The following is a 22022-nucleotide window of genomic DNA, read 5'->3' on the forward strand; positions in this document are numbered from 1 at the left end:
AAAATCGCAGGCCATGCTAAGCAGAGAGTTAATGTGGCAGAAAACTAACAGACTGTCTATAATTATGTGACTGGATGATGTAGGAACACCAAAAGATGGTTTGATGATCTTCCCTTACCATAAATACCTCAGAAAAGTCATCCTGCAAAACAGAAGTGGTCCCAAAACTTCATTCTACACATTCTACACATTTTACATCTTGATGCTACATTTCCAGGTGGTCTTTATGGCAGTTATGCTGTTTGGTTTAGGCAAAAGTCATTTTTTCTCTGGGAGAGAGGAGAAAGGTGGGCCAAGATTAACATTTGTTGAAGTCCTACTGCATGTTATACACTCTGTACAGGGTTTTTCATTTGCACCTCACAACAGTTCTGTAAGAAAGACATCATGAGTCTCCTTTACAGATGACCAAGGGCAGGCTTACAGAGGCTAAGCAAGTATTCCAGCATCACACATGAAGTTAGGGGCAAAAATGGGGGTTCAACTTTTGCCCACATCACAATATACCTTGCATTCATAACAGAAGCAGCATCACCTCCAAGGAACTGAAAATTGATTCTTAGGGGTGAAGAGATCTTAGATAGTACTATGTTGTGTTGCCCCCAGAAAGATCAAGGTACATAAACAGATATACACCACATCTCTGGTATTAAAAATTTCACATTCTGTGGATGGGGCAATGATTAGAGAAAAAAGTGTCTAAAAAACTGCCATAAAGTGGATGATAATGAAAAAAGGTTGAGAAACATTCGTATATTCAGTGATCTAACATGTAGATGATGGGCCACCAGGGTTTAAGGACTGGTCATTTTACATTCCCTCATCAATGCTCACTCTTTAACGGCCAATCTTGGTGGTGGTGGTGGTGGTGGTGATGATGACGATGATGAAGAAAATGAAATCCTGTTCCTGGGGTCAAAAGACCTGGGTATGGAGACCGTGTGAACTGACTGGTTTTTAAGATGGCAGACAGGGGCTCAGTCAGAAGAGTAGGTGTCTCTTCTGGAAAAGATGATCTGGAAAGTAGGATATTAATGTTTTTAAAACTAACATAAGCAAGTGGAACTCTAAGTTGTGTCTCCTTTAATTTTAACATTTATTCAAGTTACACGTTATTAAATCCATAATTCAGATCAGACCATCGTAAGTTTGGAGATGGTTAAGTAAATCAGGGAAATTTCTTTGCAAATGCCTGCTCAGTAGTTAAAGCTGGAATTATTCTAAAGCTTTTCCCATTGTATCTGGGCAATTGATGCTATCCAATATACTGCTATTTTTTAAAAGATTTATTGATTTATTGATTGATTGATTACTATGTTGGGTCTTCGTTTCTGTGCTAGGGCTTTCTCTAGTTGCGGCAAGCAGGGGCCACTCTTCATCGCGGTGCGCAGGCCTCTCACTATCGTGGCCTCTCTTGTTGCGGAGCACAGGCTCCAGACGCGCAGGCTCAGTAGTTGTGGCACACGGGCTTAGTTCCTCTGCGGCATGTGGGATCTTCCCAGACCAGGGCTCGAACCCGTGTCCCCTGCATTGGCAGGCAGATTCTCAACCACTGTGCCACCAGGGAAGCCCATATACTGCTATTTTTTTATAGTGAATTGTATTATATTTTTAATTAAAATAGTATTGTAATTAAAAACATTTTGTATGGCAAAAAAAATCAGCAAAGCCTGTCTGAAAAGGCTAGAGTAAATATTTTCAAATTATATGAGGGTAATTCTTTTTTAAATTTATTTTTATTGAAGTATAGTTGAATTACAATGTTGTGATAATAGGCTAATTCTTGTGATATATAACAGATGGGCAAATGAAGTGGTAGGCAGCCTCCAAGAAGACACTCAATGATCCACACCTCTGTATTCATGCTCTTTTGTAATCACTTTTCCTTGAATGTGGGCTGAGGTTAGTTGCTTCTAGGGAATAGAATACTTGTGAAGTGGTGGGATGTTACTTCTGAGATTAGTTACAAAGAGCATGTGGCTTCATTTGAAGTACGCTCTTATGCTCACCCTGAGGAAAGCCAGCCACCATGCTGTGTGTTGCCCACATGTCAAGGAACCGATGTCTCTGGCCAGCAACCGGTGAGGCCCTGAGGCCTGCCAAAAGACAAAAGTGTGAGCTCAGAAGTGGGTCCTCACCCAATTGACCCTTAAGATGACTGTAGCCCCAGCCTATACTTTAATTGAATCCTTGCGAGAGACTCTGGGCCAGAAGCACCCAGCTAAGCCACATCCAGATTCCTGACCCCCCAAAATGGTGAATTACTACATGTTTGTTACTTCAAACTGCTTTTATTTTGGAGTATGTTATTATGCATCAATAGATAACTAATACATATATAATCACAGAATACATGTAAAGAGCAATATACATGTTCAACAAACATTTGAAAACAGTTTATCTAATGAAGTACAAATGAAAACTAGAGATATACTAAATTAGATGAAAAAAGGCATGTTGCAGAACAATAGGGATAATGTGATTCTAATATTGAAGAAAAGGTATGCGTATTTTGTGTGTCTGTGACTATATGATAATAATTCACCTACAAAGAAACACATCTGGTGAACACGCAACAACCTATTGATATTGAACACCTTTGGCTCAGAGCGTGAGAGTTAGGCAAGAGTGAGATTCAGGGTGATTTCATTTTATGAATATAAAATATATTTATACATATAAATATGCAAATTTATACATAATATGTAAACAAATATATACATTTAATATTTAGAATATAATTCTATATTGCTTGAAATGCTATAAACAGGACATAGTATGAAGATAAAAATTTAAAAACAGAAGTGACATTTAAAGAGATTAAGAGATAATTTACTAATCATTTTATTGTTTTGGAAATATATGGTATGTTTGAGTGTACATCAGCATGCTTCTATTCCTGAAACTTGATACTATCTGTGTGATTGTATGTCTCAAACTCTATCACCCTAAATATTCATGAGCTGTAGCCATTATGATTTGGGTCAAATCCACAATGTGTCACTTTCTAAGTGTGCAAGCTTAGGAAAAGTACTTAACCTCCCTGTCTCTCAGTTTCTTCATCTGTAAAATGAGGATGAACAACCTCACAGTGTAGATGTGAGAATTAAATGTCGTTACTTGATCCAAAGCAAATGTTAGCTAATTTTAATACTTTCATTTTTTATGAGCATCAATCTTTTTGCAAGCACTAAAACCTATAATGTAAATGGCAGATTATTGACATTGAACGACATTCAGTATATATTAGTAGTGAATAAAGGCAGGTTACAATATTACAGGGAGGAAAACATCTTAAATTTTAAAAGTATCATGACTGTATTTGCAGAGGCAAAGCAACAGAAATGGTAAATGTCTGGGTAAATAGACTATTCATCTCCTCTTGAGTTCATTAAAATTTTTAATCGTTGAAAGCAAAAAAATATAATAACATTTTCTGATGACATGTCAGTGAATGTAAGTAAAATACATTAGAGAACCATAACCTTAAGAGCAGAGGGCAAAGGGATCTACAACATGGTAAGGTTACTACATGTCATTTGAAGTGGTAAAATATTGATTTTAAACAGACTTTGAAAAGTTGAATAGGGAGTTTTATAGCAACCACTAAAAATGGTTATACAAAACCAAAAATGTTATACAAAGAGACATTGTCAAAATCAAAATAGAAAAATTAAAATGAAGTATCAAGTAATGTTCACATAAGCCAAAAGAAAGCAAAGAATGCAAAGAAGAGGAAGCAGAGGAATGAAAACCAGAGGGAACAGACTGAAAAGGAACAATAAAGTGGTAGACCGGGCTTCCCTGGTGGCACAGTGGTTGAGAATCTGCCTGCTAATGCAGGGGACATGGGTTCGAGCCCTGGTCTGGGAAGATCCCACATGCCGCAGAGGAACTAGGCCCGTGAGCCACAACTACTGAGCCTGTGCTCTGCAACAAGAGAGGCCACGATAGTGAGAGGCCCGCGCACCGCGGTGAGGAGTGGCCCCTGCTTGCCGCAGCTAGAGGAAGCCCTCGCACAGAAACGAAGACCCAACACAGCCAAATAAATAAATAAATAAATAAATAATAATTTTTTAAAAAAATGGTAGACCGAAATTCAAATATTTTAACAATTACTGTACATGGTCTAAACACACCAATTAAATGACAGAGATTGTCTAGATGTTGTATCAATTTTAGAGGAAGGAGTTTTGAAGTCTGAATAAATTGTAGATTTTTTTTACTTCAGTCCTATCTGAAATGTAGTTATATGTTTATATGTCTATAATTTGCAGGTCTGCTGTTCAATGAATACACATTTAGGATTGCTATATCTTGTTGGTGGATTGACCCCTTTATCATTATGTAATAACCCTCTCTGTGTCTGGTAATTTTCTTTGCTCTGAAGTCTACCTTATCTGATGCAAATATATCCACTCTTGCTTTCTATCAATAAAATTTGCCTGTTGTTACCGTTTTACATCCTTTCACTTTCAAGCAACCTATATCATTGTATTTGAAGTGTGTTTCTTATAGGCAGCATTGATTTGGGTCACATTCTTTTCTTTAATCCACTCTGCCAATATCTGTCTTGTAATTGGTATATTTAAATGATTTATATTTAATGTAATTATGGATATGTAATGGATTGTCTGTAATTTTATTTTTTGTTTTGTTTGTTCCCTCTCTTTTTTGTTTCTCTGTTTTCTTTTCCCTGCTTTCCTATAGGTTACTTGAACAAATTTTAGAATTCCAATTTTATTTATTTATTGTTTTCTTGAGTCTATCTCTCTGTATAGAATTTTTTGCTAGAGATATATTATCACTGTCTGTTGTTGTTAACATTTCACTACTTCTACTGGGTGTTAATGCTTTCAAATACCTTTTGAAAGCATCTATAGACGTGGGCATTTTTCTCCTTGACTCTATTATTACACTAGATTATATTAATGGATTTCCTGATATTGAAACAGCCTTCTGTTCTTAGAATAAGCTCCACATGTTATGATCTACTTTTTAATGTGCTGTTGGATTGTGTTTGTTAATATTTTACTTAAGAATATTCCTTCACATTCATGTAGAAAACTGTTCTATAATTCTCACTTGTGATGCAATCTTTATTAGGTTTGGAATCAATTATATACTTGCTTCATCATAAGAATTTAGAAGTGTTTCTTCTTTTCCATACCCCCAGAATAGTGTGAGGAGCATTGAGATTATCTTACCTTTAAATGCTTGGTAGAAAACAAACCAAAAAAAGAAATAAACAAACAAAAAGGTTTGGTAGAATTCTCCCACTGAAGCATCTGAGCCTGCTACATTTTCAGGGGAGAAATTTAACCAATTTCTCTATTTCTTCAATGTAATTGGTCTGTTTGAACTTTTTGTCTCTACTGGGGTAAATTTTTATAAGTTGCATTTTTCTAGAAACATCTATTTCATATGTGTTTTCAAATGTATTTAAATAGAGTTGTGTAAATTATTCACTTAAGAATCTTGAAATTTTTCTTTGATTATATGACTATTTCTCAGGAATTCCCTGACGGTCCAGTGGTTAGGACTTGGTGCTTTCACTGCCGAGGACCCGGGTTCAGTCCCTGGTCTGAGAACTAAGATCCTGCAAGCCACTCGGTGTGGCCAAAATAAATAAATAAATAAATAAATAAATAAAATAAAAATAGATAAAACTGGATGACTATTTCTCCTTTGACATTTTAGATGTTGTATATGTTCATTTCCCTCTGTTTTCTTGATTAATTTACCTAGGGATTTGTTCATTTTGTTGACCTAAGTTCTGCTGTAGTTTTTTCTAACTCATTCATTTCTACTTTTACCTTTAATGATTCTTTCCTTCTGCATTTTTAAACTTATATTGTGGTTCTTTATCAGGCTTTTGAAATGAATATTAATTAATTTTAATTTTTATTGTTATAGTTATTTAATACCATAAAAATTCCCTCTGACAACTGCTCTAGCTGTAGATTCTGATATGTTGTATTTTCATTATCATTTTTGTAATCAAATTGTGCAAAATTAATCTATTTCCACTTTATCCCAAATTTGTCTAGGAGCCTCAGATACAGTCACTTTGCATAAATATTCCATGTTTATCTGAACTGTAGTTTTTTGTTTTTTTTTAATAAATTTGTGTATTTATTTATTCATTTCTGGCTGTGTTGGGTCTTCATTTCTGTGTGAGGGCTTTCTCTAGTTGCGGCAAGTGGGGGCCACTCTTCATCGCGGTGCGCGGGCCTCTCATTATCACGGCCTCTCTTGTTGCGGAGCACAGGCTCCAGACGCGCAGGCTCAGTAGTTGTGGCTCACGGGCCTAGTTGCTCCGCGGCATGTGGGATCCTCCCAGACCAGGGCTCGAACCCGTCTCCCCTGCATTGGCAGGCAGACTCTCAACCACTGCACCACCAGGGAAGCCCTGAACTGTAGTTTTGTTCTCTATTAGCAGGCATCAGTGTTCAATACATTAGATCTACCCTTGGATTATGTTCTTTAGAGCTTCTCTATACTTAACTGAAATTTTTTGTCCACTTGAATATTCTTGGATTGAGGTAAGTTATAGTAGAATTATATATTATTGGTGTTTTTTTCTATTTCTCCTTACACCTCCTGTGGTGTTTATTTTATGAATATTTTTGTTATGTGTCTGTGGACATAAATATTAATAACACATCTTCCTTGTGAATTGTAGTGTTTACAGTTATCAAGTGTGTTTTTAAAAATCTCTTTTAATCCATTTTGATCTCAATTCTTACTCCTTAAACACCAAGATTATAACCTTTTCTTTCTTTTTATTTATAACTGCCTGGTATATATTTGCTTATTTTAGAATTTTATCCTCTCTGACTATCTTTGTTTTAGGTATATCATTTGAAAAAGCATTGTGCTGGGTTTTGCTTCAATAGGCAATATGAGAAACTTTTTAATAGATGAGTTAAACTCATTTACAAGTATTTGATATGACCAATGTGTTTGGTCATTTGGGCTCAGTTTTGTCATATGGATTATACATACATAGAAATGATATATATTTGTGTATATATATAATGAATAGAGAGATTGGCAAATGATATCAGCAGATAATTCACATAAAAAAGCAATATACAGACTGATAAAACTTTCTAAAATATACCAAATTACAACAGCTAAAGAAATTCAAGTTAATATCCTAGGCTATCATGACGAGTGAAAAAGGCATGATGCTGAAAATTATGTATGTGATCTTAATCTTGCAAATGATATATGTATATCCATTGTTATATGCATGCATAAACACAATAATGAGAGAAAATGCCAGACAATATATATTTTTTAAAAATTAATGAGTGGTAGTGTTACTGATTAGTTACATATTTATCTCTGTACTTTACTATGTTTTCCACTTTTTCTAAATTTGTATGGATCATTTTAAAAATCAAAATCAAAGCTCATAGAAACATTACTTGTTATTAAATATTTCAGATATTCAAAAAGTTACAGAAAAGAATAAAACAGACTTCTATGTACTCAACTTAAGAAATAAAACATTACATATGCAGTTGAAACTCACTTTGAATTCTTTTATGATTACCTTAGTCTCCTTCTTCCTCAGAGGTAACTACTATAAAGAATTTGAGTTTTCATTCTTAGGAACTTATAGTTTTATTACATATGCATATATTCCTAAGTGAAATATGGTACTGTTTTGTTGCGTGTGTTTATCTGTAGATGCCTGGATGAATGATAGAAAGGAGGAAGAACAAAAAAAAGGAGAACAAATACACATAACAGCTTGACAGTATGACCTGTATATGTGCCTTCCTTGCAATGTGTATTCTCTTTCAGAACTTCTAAAATGGACACACCCATTATTTTTTCAGTTTAATATGCTGAAGGAGGCACTAACAGAATCTGCACATACTATTTGCAAGCACTTTTTTCCTGATGTGTTCAAAGTCTAAGAGTTTCCCTGGTACCAGCTATTCTAAAACAATGTTCAATGTATTCTGAACATGAAACATCTTCATATTTGTCTAGGCTTAGTTTTCTGTCTTTTATTCATGCTGTTACTCCTTTAGGCCTGTATATCCAGAACTTAATCTGGGCCATCCTGGTGAAAAAAGACACAAAAGATTAGTTTTCTGGTGTCCTGACTAACACCCATAACCTTAGGTTGGTATAAAGATGCATTCCATTTTGAACTTTAGCTGATTTTGTATTACAAGTGCTGGTCATGTGTATATAGTTGCCTCTTTGTTTCCACGGGTTTCACATCTGCAGATTCAACCAACTATGGGTGGAAAACAGTTGAAAAAAATATTCCAGAAAGTTCCAAAAAGCAAAGCTTGAATTTGCCACAAACTGACAACTATTTACATAGCATTTACATTGAGTTAGATATTATAAGCAATCTAGATTTGATTTAAAGTATACGGGAGATGAATAGCCAAATCAATCTTGAGAAAGAAAATTGAGCTGGAGGAATCAGGCTCCCTGACTTCAGACTATACTACAAAGCTACAGTAAACAAGAACATATGGTACTGGCACAAAAAGAGAAATATAGACCAATGGAACAGGATAGAAAGCCCAGAGACAAACTCACACACATATGGTCACCTTATTTTTGATAAAGGAGGCAAGAATATACAATGGAGAAAAGACAGCCTCTTCAATAAGTGGTGCTGAGAAAACTGGACAGCTACATGTAAAAGAATGAAATTAGAACACTCCCTAACACCATACACAAAAAAATAAACTCACAATGGATTAAAGACCTGAATGTAAGGCCAGACACAATAAAACTCTTAGAGGAAAACATAGGCAGAACACTCTTTGACATAAATTGCAGCAGGATCTTTTTTGACCAACCTCCTAGAGTAATGAAAATAAAAACAAAAATAAACAAATGGGACCTGATTAAAAGCTTTTGCACAGCAAAGGAAACCATAAACAAGACGAAAAGACAACCCTCAGAATGGGAGAAATTATTTGCAAATGAAGCAACTGACAAAGGATTAATCTCCAAATTATACAAACATCTCATGAAGCTCAATACCAAAAAAAAAAAAAACAACCTAATCAAAAAATGGGTGGAAGACCTAAATAGACATTTCTCCAAAGAAGATGTACAGATCTCCAACAAACACATGAAAAGATGCTCAGCATCACTAATTATGAGAGAAATGCAAATCAAAACTACAGTGAGATATTGCCTCACATCAGTCAGTATGGCCATCAAAAAATCTACAAACAATAAATGCTGGAGAGGGTGTGGAGAAAAGGGAACCCTCAAGCATTGTTAGTGGGAATGTAAATTGATACAGCCACTATGGAGAACAGTATGGAAATTCCTTAAAAAGCTAAAAATAGAACTACCATATGACCCAGCAATCTCACTACTGGGCATATACCCAGAGAAAACCATAATTCAGAAAGGCACATGCACCCCAATGTTCATTGCAGCACTATTTACAATAGCCAGGACATGGACGCAACCTAAATGTCCATCAACAGAGAAATGGATAAAGAAGATGTGATACATATATACAGTGGACTATTACTGAGCCATAAAAAGGAACGAAACTGGGTCATTTGTAGAGATGTGAATGGACCTAGAGACTGTCATACAGTGTGAAGTAAGTCAGAAAGAGAAAAACAAAAATCGTCTATTAAAGCATATATGTGGAATCTAAAAAAATGGTATAGATGATCTTATTTGCAAAACAGAAATAGAGATGCAGACATAGAGAACAAACGTATGGACACCAAGGGGGGAAGGGGGGTGGTGGTGGGACGAATTGGGAGATTGGGATTGACTTATGTACACTGTTGGTACTATGAATAAAATAGATAACTAATAAGAACCTACTGTATAGCTCAGGGAACTCTACTCAGTGCTCTGTGGTCACCTAAATTGGAAGGAAATCCAAAAAAGAGGGGATATATGTATACATACAGCTGATTCACTTTGCTGTGCAGTAGAAACTAATACAACATTGTAAAGCAACTATACTCCAATAAAAATTAATTTAAAAAAATTAAGCATATGGGAGGGAGGATGTGCATTGGTTATATGAAAATACTACACCATTTTATATATTTTATACAAGGGACTTCAGCATCCATGGATTCTGCTGTCTGTGGGGCATCCTGGAACCAATCCCTTGTGAATAACGAAGGACAACTGTATTTTTCTCTCCTTTTATTATTTTTAGTTGCACAGGGAAAATATATCAAAGGTGTTTTAATCTGCCTGTGTCGATTGCCCTGGGGTCCTAGGCTGAAAGAGACTGTGATTAAACTTTTACTCTGAAAGCCTCTGTTTACGAATTCTCCCTTTCTAGAAGCTGTGGGGCCGAATGATGGGTGATCTCATGCAGACCCTTTCCCTCCCCTTAGGCACTCACTACCTGGCTAACCGGGTGGTTAAATATGGTTTCAATTCAAGGGGCTTTACTTGGGAGAGAACAGAAAGAAGCATGTTGTGAAACTATTTTCATCTCATGACCTTCACAAATATCCAGAGAAGTGGAGACATTGTCTGACTGTGGAATATAGGTTTATTTGAGAGACATGCTTGTGCTTGCTCTTCCCTAAGCATCTTTAATTTCTCTGGAGCTGCCAAATGGGGATTGTCAGGTGGTAGCCTTGGCTTAGGGATGTTCCCCATTATGACACTGAGGCACTTTCCTATGGAAAGGGCTAGGAAGTTTTTTATTTATCTTTTCACTTCCAAAACCAAGACACTTTCATTGTAGATAAAGATGGAAAATGCAGGAAAGAAAAAAAAATCATTAAAAACCCTTAAAACTCTACTAGTCTTGAGTAAGCACTGTTATCGTTTGAACATACATATTGTTTTCAGAATTCTATGCAAATATAGCCACATATTTAATTATAACCATATTTAAGAGTAACAATGAGATGTTATCTTACAGTTTTGCAAACTGATTTATTTATAGAAAAACATCATATTATGAATGTCAATCCATGCCGATCAATATAAATCCACATAATTAAAATGACAGTAGAAGCACTAATGGTCAATTCAGGTATGAAAATAATGATGGCAATGGTTACTATTTATTGCTGACTTCCTCAGTGCCTGACACTGTTATAAGTGCTAAACCTATATTACTCATTTAATCCTCACCACAACCTATGAGGAGGAGCTATTGTTGCCCAACTTTAAACATAAGAAACTAAGAGCAGGGGCTTCCCTGGTGGTGCAGTGGTTAAGAATCCACCTCCCAGTTCAGGGGACACTGGTTCGAGCCCTGGTTCGGGAAGATCCCACATGCCGTGGAGCAACTAAGCTTGTGCACCACAACTACTGAGCCTGCACTCTAGAGCCTGCAAGCCACAACTACTGAGCCTGTGAGCCACAACTACTGAGCCCGTGTGCCACAACTACTGAAGCCCGCATGCCTAGAGCCCATGCTTCAAAACAAGAGAAGCCACCGCAATGAGAAGCCCATGCACCTCAAAGAAGAGTAGTCCCCACTCGCCGCAACTAGAGAAAGCCCATGCGCAGCAATGAAGACCCAACCCAGCCAAAAATAAATAAATAAAATAAATTCTAAAAAAAGAAACTAAGGGCAGGGCTAGCAGGTGGTAAGGGTAAGATATACTGTATGGCTCCTGAGCCCATACATCTAACCAGGATATGCTATTGCCTCTCCTATGACAAGGCCTTCAACCTTACTGTTATTCAGGGCAAAGTAAGATAAAAGAACCTGAGGTGCCATGTTTTTTTTCCCCCAGTTAACTAGGCAGAAATTTAAAATATTGATAATAATTAGTGTGGTTTGGAGTTTTGGGGAAATGTGTCCTGGTATATTGCAAAAGTTCTCCCCATCTTGTTTCCCTTCCTGTGCCTCAGGTGCATTCCCCATTCTAAAGCTGAGTGAGTTTCCTGTTGGTAGAACTGAAAATATTTGTTTCCATACCATTTAATTATTTTGTATTGCTGCAAGATCAATAAATGTGTACTATAGGTAAAAATATATAACATAGAAAGGAACTAAAGTAACATTACCCCAAAACACACCATCTAAAGCATACCCACTGTATTTGTTTCCTAGGGCTGCCTTAAAATAGTACCACAAAGTAGGTGGCTTAAAAACAGAAGTTTATTGTCTCATGGTTCTGGAGGCTAAAAGTCAAAATCAAGGTATCAATTGGCCATGCTCTCTCTGAAACCTATAGGACTTCATCCTTGCCTCTTCCTAGTTCCCTGCAGTTTGAAGGCAATCTCTGGTGTTTCTTGGCTTGTAGATGCATCGCTCCCAATCCTCCATCTCCATGTGACATTCTCCCTCTGTCTCTTCATATTATCTTCTATCTGTGTGTGTCTCTGTGTCTAACTTTCCCCTTTTTATGAAGACACCAGTCATATCAGATTAGAGCCCACCCTAATAACCTCATTTTAACTTGATTACCTCTGTAAAGACCTTATTTCCAAACAAGGTCACATTCTGAGATAGTTGGGATTAGGACTTCAGCATACATTTTTCAGAGGATACAATTCAACCCAGAAAAACCACTAATGTTTTCATCTGCATTGTATTCTTCTAGTAGTTTTCTTATGCAAGAATTTATATAGTTATGCATGTGTGCATGCATTTATAGATTTATGTACAAATATAAGATCACATTTACGTTTAGTTTTGTAACCTGCTTATCCCACTAATAACATTCCTCAGTCAGTGACTGTGAATAAACATCAGTCTATACCATATGGATAGTAGGTATACTAATGCCTGATAAAGATAGAGAAAAATAAATTAATATGAGTAAAATTTTTATGCGTTGAGTGCTTTTCATGTATTGAGTCATTTAATGATCACAGCACCATTATAAGGTAGATATGGTGTTAATCCTCATTTTATAGATGAAAAACTGAGGGACAGGGGAAATAAGGACTTGACCCAGGACTGAACATTTAGGGAGCAGGACAGCTTGGATTTGTACCCAGAACCTCATGCTCCAGAGGCTGGGAAACTGTCAAAGATTTGTTAAGTGACAGGAGCAGTCTGCACAAACATTCATATTTTGGGAGGTCATTAAAAGTAGCAATAAGTATGTTAATATATTATGCAAAATATCTCGACCTAGTGACAAAAAGGTGTTTTGTGACCATTTTGAGAGCATGTGACAGAATCCATAGTGCAGTGGGATAATGAGTCAGTTGGAAGTGAAGAATGTTAACAGGGAATGCAGAAAATGTCTTTGAAGAGGGAGACAGAGAGAGAGAGAGGGACATTGGGGGTGAAGCGAGAGAGATATCTTGCGGCTGAGTGGGGATGAGGGGTCCAAAGAGAGTTTTTTTTTTAAATCTTCAATGCCTTGAAACTTGAGTAAGTTTAAAAGTTAATGTTAAAGAGCCATCTCTTCTCAGATTTAATCCTTGAATTTTCCCATATATTCATTTCCCTCCTTACCCTCCTATTTCCTCTATAGATTTAATGACACCTCTAATGGAACACTATGGGTCTTAAGCTCAATATGCATTTAGTTATTAGTGAATAGAAAAATGAGTACTCGTGTATCAAAGGAGTGCTAGTCCTTTTGGGATTTTTGCCTCTCAGGGAGGCAACAGGTAGCTGGAGTCCTGGTGGATGTAGCTGCTAGGTACTGCATGCTCTGAGGATGTCTGCACTGGTGACTGTGGGATGGGTCCAGAATTTTCCTATAAACGTATTAACATGCGGAGCAGTCCAGGAGCAGCAGCTAGGCAAGCACCACAGCTTGCTGCCCTGGTGCCATCTCTCACTGAGCTCATCAGGTGAGTCAAAGGCAAGTCTGTCTTCCCAGCGTGGGGAACTGGATTAGTATCTGCTCAGAGGCACAGTGTGGAACAGTTCTTATGAGTTTGTGAATCACCCTAGAAAGAAGAGAACCTCTGTCCCCAAACCTTTGAACTTAAGACCAACCAGAGAGATATTTGCTCCCATCATTTGGATGCCTGCACTCTCATTATGAGAAAACAATGAGAAATGATTTATAACTTCTAAACTGTTACCAATGGAAAAAAAAAAAGATGGTACCCAACTGTATTTTTCAATATGGTACAGCATACAGTGCTAATTTTTCTTTGACTTAATATAATAGAAGTTTATTCTTCTCTCATAAAACAGTCCAACTCTGGTGTTACTTGTCAGGTTTTTTTCATGGATGCCTTTCCTGCAAGGGGGTTACAGGGACCCAGGTTCTTCCATCCTGTAGCCTTGCCACTCCCTTGATATTCAGAGTTCTATGACCAATTCTCTGCTGACAGAGAGTGAGGGCATGGAGTATTGCTTGGGAGGTTTTTAGAAGCCAGATGTAGGAGTGACAAATATCACTTCTGTCCACATCCATTGGATAGAACTCCATTGTTCCGTGTTTCAGTTTGGGTTCCCCCCAAAGCAGAACTTGGGTGCTGATAGTTTATTTGGGAGGTGATCCCAGGAAGCAACAAAGAGGTAAGAGCCAGAATTGAGTCAAGAAAGAGTTAAAGCCAATATAACGGTGCATTGTCAACATGACTGCTGTAGGTAAGTAATGGGGACTAGGGTTAGCTGTGACCTCTGAGAAGCATACAATATGTCTCCCAGAATTGTCTGCTAAAAAGTTGGAGGGCTGGAAGGTTTATTTATCTCTCCATGTCTCCATGTTCTGTTGGTTAAGGATTGCTCCGGGAGTGGGGGAGGGCATTAATTCCCCTGCAATTCAAGGATGAGCTTCTGTGGGGGTTATGAGGGTTGCTTGAGTCGAATAAGAAGAATCTGATACAAGAAGGTGAATGAAAGTGGCCTGCTTGAGTAGGACACTGCTGCTATCAGTGTGAGCTCACAGGCAACTGTCCACGATAGCTGTGGATGCATGCTAAGGAGATATGATAGGAGGCACCAAAACTTCCTGCTACACATGACCTTCACCTAATTACAAGGGAAGTTAAACAATGTAGTATAGCTGTGTCCTGTAGAGGTAAAGAAAATTGGAAACAACCTAAGTTTTCATAAAGAAGTAGAGTATTTAAATAAATTATGAAGTGCGTTCATTAATGGAAAGTTCTCTGAAATGCATTTTAAAGGGAAAAGAATGAATTGCAGAGCAAGTCAAATAATATTACCCAGATATCAGGAGTGAGGTATGGACTTGGCGAGTCATAATTGTATAGATATCATGAACTAGCTGAAATTATCTATTAAGTAAGGAATAGATAGGTAGGTAGATAGATAGATAGACAGACAGACAAAGGTTTTTGGACTGCTTATTTCACCCCTTTTTGTTTTCTGTTTCAGGCAATGCTGAAGCGAATATCCTTTTGCCAGCCTATTCTTGTACATGTGAGAAAATTTCCCTATATTACATGCTTACACATATATTCCCTGGGATTTTATTTCAATAATTTAAACTCTCTCAAAAAGTATATGAGAATTCTCATTTCTTCACTTCACTTCTATTCCTGGTGTCACCAAAATATTTAAACTCATGTCTAATTGATAAGTGTGCTTCTATTTCCTTGATTTGTATTGAAGTTGAGTCTCTCTCTCTCTCTCTCTCTCTCTCTCTCCACACACATACAGAGCCAATTTTAAAATTCTTCTTGTGTAAATTTTGGTCCATTTTTGGGGCTTCTTTCTATACTTAATTTTTGTCAGATGATAGGTGATAAAAGTTTACTTAGATGCTTTTATTTACATTCCTAAAATTATTAGTAAGTTTGAACTTTTTCTTGTAGCTATTGACCAGCTACATTTCATCATCTGTGCACTGTTTACAAATTTTGTCCATTTTGCTATTTTGTTATAGGGGCTCTTAAGGAATTATGGCTAATATCTTTTGCTGATACATATATTTATTATTTCAACAGATATTTATTGGGTGTTTATTATTTGCCAGACACTACAGCCAAAATTCATGTCCCAGATCTTTCTTCTGAGATCTAGATGCTTATATTTATTGGAAATGACCACTTGAAGAAAGAAAAGTATTAGTATCCATCCATACATGCATGAATTATCAACAAGAACATACACATTTCGGGCTTCCCTGGTGGTGCAATGCATAAGATTCTGCCTGCCAATGCAGGGGACAGGGGTTCAATCCCTGATCCGGGAAGATCCCACATGCTGTGGAGCAACTAAGCCCGTGCACCACAACTACTGAGCGTGTGCTCTAGAGCCCGTGAGCCACAACTACTGAAGCCTGTGTGCCTAGAGCCTGTGCTCTGCAACAAGAGAAGCTACCTCAATGAGAAGGGCATGCACTGCAAAGAAGAGTAGCTCCCACTCGCCACAACTAGACAAAGCCTGCGTGCAGCAACGAAGACCTAACACAGCCACAAAAAAAAATACACATTTCAAAACACTTATCCCTAAGTCCCGCATGACCACGAAATAAAAAGGATTCAGTGTGTTATTTGAGGAGAACTACTGGCTCAGAGTTAGTTTTTCTGTGATAACTATACCTATGGGAAGATGTTTAAAAATTACCTGATGTTTCTGAGTTTTCTTCTTCTCATTTGTAAAATGGGAATAATTTTATCTATATCAGACAATGTGAGAAGCAAAAAAGCAAAATATTTCAAGTGTCATACACAGCATATGGTTATTTCGTACTCAACAGACGTGAGTTCCCTTCCTTTCTCACATCCATCCTTCCTTTAAAGAAGACTCCTTTGACATAATCCAAATAGCATGATTACTTGTTAATCACATGGAAATGTTAATTAAGAAAATGTACAAGCTTCCATTAAGTATTAACTTCAGTGTCATTTCTATGTATGGATGTGATCTCTCTGATAATTTAGAAAAAAGAAAAACAATCACTGGGCCAGTTCCATAGGGTTTGCAAAAGAAAACCATCACCCCATCCCATTTTATTTCATATATTTCCCCATCCTACTTTTTAATTCTATGTTATTTTCTCAAGAATAATTTGTGCAACGTGACCCATAAGGAAGAGGCTTTGCAGTGGAGCATTGCAATAGAACACTGGGCACCAGGCACACCATAGGGTCTTGGGTAAGTAATCTCCCCTGCGCTGGTTGTTTTTTGGATAACATCCCAGATAGATGTAGGGGTTTATGAGATCCCATCTGGGAAAGCACATATGATAAAATGTCATATAACTAAATACACACACTCACACAGAAATGAGTGCATGTAAAATGGTGAAATCTGAATAAGGTTGGTGGGTTATATCTGTTGACAAAAAAATTAATCAACAGTCAATCTAAGAAAGAAATGGAAAATTTATTCAAGCCAACCTGAGGATTACAACCCAGGAGACAGTCTTTCAGAAAGCACTGGGTACTGTTCCAAAGAGGTAAAAGGGGAGATCAGTATATATGTGATTTTAGAGAAGAGGTATGTACAATCAAGCACACATCTTGGTAGAAGGTTACTGCTATTCGCAAGGGACAGATATCTTAGTTAATGGTTTTAGTGCTTTTCTAAGTATGAGAAGATGCAAGAAACTGTATTCATAACATTTTTCTCCTGAAAATATCTAGCTATCTGAAGGCCAGTTCTGCCACTTTTCCTGGAGCACAGAGTGCCTCATTCCTGATCTCCACCCTGAACTCCTTTCAGGGTGTGTTGAAGGTCAGAGACTTGTAGAGCCTCATGGTAAGCAACCTTCTTTAGTTGGCACGGCTCCCTCATAGTCATAAATATGACCAAGGGTTGGGAGACATTTCATGACCATTTTGTCCCATGGTGTTAGAAATGCTCATTCCCAGGTCAGGTCAGGATTTCGTTGACAGGCCACTCAATGTGCTATTACTGGACTAAGCCCTATTAACAGTAGCTAAAACTCTCTAGACCGCCTGTCTTACTAGTTTGTTATGGTCCAGGAAAAGATTCCCTCTTGTTGCTTCTTCACATATCTAGAGTTACACTATTACAATCATTATTCTCATATAGAATTACATATTTGGTCAATTGTTTCAAGTCTCCTAGTCTTCATTATTTTTATTGGAGGCTCAGTCACACATTTGGTAATGCAAGAAAAAAAAAACAATCATAAAATAGGCAGAATACAAGTAATATACATAGTAACATTAGTAAGGTCATAAGTAAGTGTTTAAGCTAAGACCTTCCATTAGGTGGGGCGCCCAGTATCTCCCCAGGTCATATGACCAGCCTGTTCTTCACCAATCACTATCTTTACGGGAAGTGATATATTGTCATTGTACATAAAGTTCACCAAAGATGTTTGTACGTACAAGGTGAACGATGGGTCATCGTGTCCCCTTAACATGATTAAGAAAGCAATGTTATCTTCTAAGGAGTTACATGGCTGGCATCAGAAAAAGAAAAATTGTCCTTTGTGGTTGAGCAGGTATTTCTGCTGTTGGGGAGGTCTGGTCAATGCATAATGCAGATGCACAATGCACACTAGAGGAGAGGGAGAGGGACCAAAGAAGTGGAGAAAAATTTTTATGTTTAAATTTTTCTTGTCTTACCTTAAACTATGAATTTTATTTCATCATATCAATGTCAATTTTCTGTTTGTGATATTTTATTGTAGCTACACAAGTTACCATTGAGGGAAAATGGGTAAGGGGCATAAGACATCTCTCTATACTGTTTCTTACAAGTACCTGTAAATCTACAATTGTCTAAAAATAGGTTTTTCTCATTTAGGAAACTAAGAAAACCCACCGCCAATTGAACACTTGCTATGTGCTAGGCAGTGGGGCATGTGGCTTTTTTATTTATTTATTTATTTATTTATTTATTTAGTTTTGGCTGTGTTGGGTCTTCGTTTCTGTGCGAGGGCTTTCTCTAGTTGCGGCAAGCGGGGGCCACTCTTCATCACAGTGCGCGGGCCTTTCACTGTCGCGGCCTCTCTTGTTGCGGAGCACAGGCTCCAGACGCGCAGGCTCAGTAGCTGTGGCTCACGGGCCTAGTTGCTCCGCAGCATGTGGGATCTTCCCAGACCAGGGCTCGAACCCGTGTCCCCTGCATTGGCAGGCAGACTCCCAACCACTGCGCCACCAGGGAAGCCCAGGCATGTGGCTTTACATGAATTACCTCTAGGATAAAAATACTTCCTGATCTGCCCTGAACAGAAGGGTTGCCTGTTGACCTGGCATCCCATATAGTTTAACATTTGTCCCAAAATCTTCATTGTTAAACAATGTATTATTATTGCTGATATTTACATTAAAGTGTTACTGAGTCCAAGCTCACACCACTTGCCACAAGACAGGCCAATAAATCGAGAGACAAGGTGTTGGGGCAAGGAAAATCGACTTTGTTCGGAAAGCCAGCAAACTGAGAAGATGGCAAATTAATGTCCTAAAGAACCATGTTAATTTGGGGTAGAGTTCAAGCTTCTTTTATGCTAGCAAAAGGAGAAGCAGGAGGAGGTGAGGTCAGGTGGTGAGGAATAGCCTCAAGCAGCTGTGCGTGGGTGGTGGTCTGAGGGAGGTTATGAAACTCCCATTGAAGTTAATCAGGTCTGGTCAAGATGTTCCTGCAGAACTAGATAAGACGAACATTAATTTTTCTTGTTCTTGTTTCCTTATCACCTCGGGGGGGAGGTAGAGTTTTTTCAAAAGGGGGCTATCACCTACACCCCAAGCTGCAGGCAAAATTCCTTCAATGATTAATGTGGTTATGTGCAGAGCTAGCATAACTAAGCAAAGGCAACTAACAACAGAATACAAAGGTAAGAACTAAAATAGGTTCAAGATAGAGTAAGAGTTGTTCTTCCTTGTTACAAAAGTAAGCCAGAATGGGTTTAGTAGACCTTGTTTACTTGTATTAGTTTCCTAATGCTGCTATAAAAAAATAACCACAAACTTGAAGGCTTAGAACAATACACATTTATTATCTTACAGCTGCGGAAGTCAAAAGCTCAAAATCAGTTTTACTGGGCTAAGATCAAGTTTATTAGCAGGGCTGTGTTCCCTCTGGAGGCTCTAGAGGAGAATCCATTTTCTTGCCTTTTCTAGTTTATAGAGCTGCATTCCTTGCATCCCTTGGCTCATGGCTCCTTACTCCATCTTTGAAGCCAGCAATTTAGCACCTTGCTTCAGTTGTCACATTGCCGCCTTCTGTAGTAAAATCTCCCTCTATCTCCCTCTTATAAGGACACTTGTAATCGTATTTAAGGCCTACCTGGATAATCCGGGATATTCTTCTTGTCTCAAAATTCTTAATCACATTTGCAAAGTCCCTTTTCTAATTCAACATAATTAACACATCCCTTTCAAGGACAACGTGCAGGGTATTCACTGTTAAAATGAAGTAAACTCACACAGGAGCAGCTAGAGAGCGAGCCCCTTTTTGTCCTGAGTGGTAGTGACAAAAGCATTTGATGCTGCTACCTCTGCTGGTTATATGTGATTAGCTAGTTGGGCCATGACCATGCCAAGGACATTTAAAATGCATGAAAATGTATGAGAAATATGTGAGGGAAGTAAAAGCTGAGCTGTGCTGCCATGGAGCTTGAACATCCTTGGTACAGTGGTTTTGTCATTTATTATGCAGTGTAAATCTACATCTATATTTATTTTATTGTTGGAAATGATTCTTCAATCTCTGAATAAGATTGAATGAAAAATTAAGTAACAAATTCTGTTTTCTTTGGTGATAAACATTTAACTCCCACAAAATGTTTGCTGACATTTACTATGCACCAAGGGGACTGTAGTGATATTATTGACCTCAAGAAAACCCAAATCTACAAACCTGCTAAAGAAACATTCGCATCTACTTCAGAAGATAGTAGTTATTTTTAAAACAATATGTCAATTTAGTACATACAGATGCAGAAGTTGTGTTAACTTCTCATTCTATGAACAGAACTTCTAATTTAGAAGAAATTATTTTTCTTCTAATTTAATTATTCAGATTTTGAATCCCAAGTTTTTGTGTGCATATTCAAAGGTAGGAGCGATAGCTCCTAATATGTTGGCTCTGTTAGCAAAAGAACTTAGGAAACAATTATTGATGATAGTTAAAATCAGCATCATCAGATGATTACAAAGAAAATCAGTTACTAGCAACAGTGATTTGATATTACTTTCGTCAAATTAATGGAATAATAATACAATAATAATGCATTTTTTGTATTATTGATGAAAGGGAAACATGTAGCCTTGTTATTAATGGCATTGTGAATTCAGTTAATAAATTCAACTTTGAGGATAAAATTACTTGTGATGTGGTGTTAATGTGTTAATGAGAATACACATTTTGGTGGAATAAAATGTTGTAGGAAGATAAATGCTTTACTAAATTAAGAAACACATGCATCAGAAATATAATCAGAATTGGTTGTGTCACACATGTAATTAATAATTGTGTAAAGAAGATGTGGTATTTTGCAAATCAAAATAGAAACGGTGGTGTCCCATAGTTACACATATGAACACTCAGACACACGTATACCCTGTGTGTGTTTGTGTGTGTTGTCTGTGACAACACTGTAGAAGCTACACTATTGGCAGTTTTCTAGTCTTGGGTTGGGTGGTGGTTTCACAAATGTGAAAGAGGAAAAAAAAAGGGAATGGAAGAGAAGGAAGAGGGACAAACATGGGTTACACGATGCATCTGTGCACCTGTGGTCCATATTTTTAAATGTTTTAATGCATCCTTTTTTTTCTTTTTTCACTTTTTAGCAGTCTGACATTCTCTGTAGATGAGAATAGGTTAAACGTTGGAGTGCAAGTTTCCAGTGTGGAGAGAAGTGAACAGAGAAGGTGAGAAGTAAGTTGGTAAAATCAGTTTGGGGTTATGGATTTTGAGGTCCCTCAGGGACATTCAGGCGGTGGTGTCCAATAGACAGTTGGCAAAGAAGGTCTGAGACTCAAGGGAGGGAATAACCTGGATATGTAGATTTGGGAATCATCTGTGTTTAGAGGGAAATGAACAGAGACCAGCCAGGAAGAGAGAACACGTGGGCCGAGAAGAGCAGAGGCTCAGGACGTAGCTGCTACTAAAGGAGGCAGCGCAGCTTCCTGGCGGACACCACCACCAGCGCTCTGGAGTCAGGCGGAGCTGGTCTTGAAAGCGGGCTGTGGGGCTCCGTGTGGAGCGCTCT

Source organism: Balaenoptera acutorostrata, chromosome X (assembly GCF_949987535.1).
Source record: "Balaenoptera acutorostrata chromosome X, mBalAcu1.1, whole genome shotgun sequence".
NCBI lineage: Eukaryota > Metazoa > Chordata > Mammalia > Artiodactyla > Balaenopteridae > Balaenoptera > Balaenoptera acutorostrata.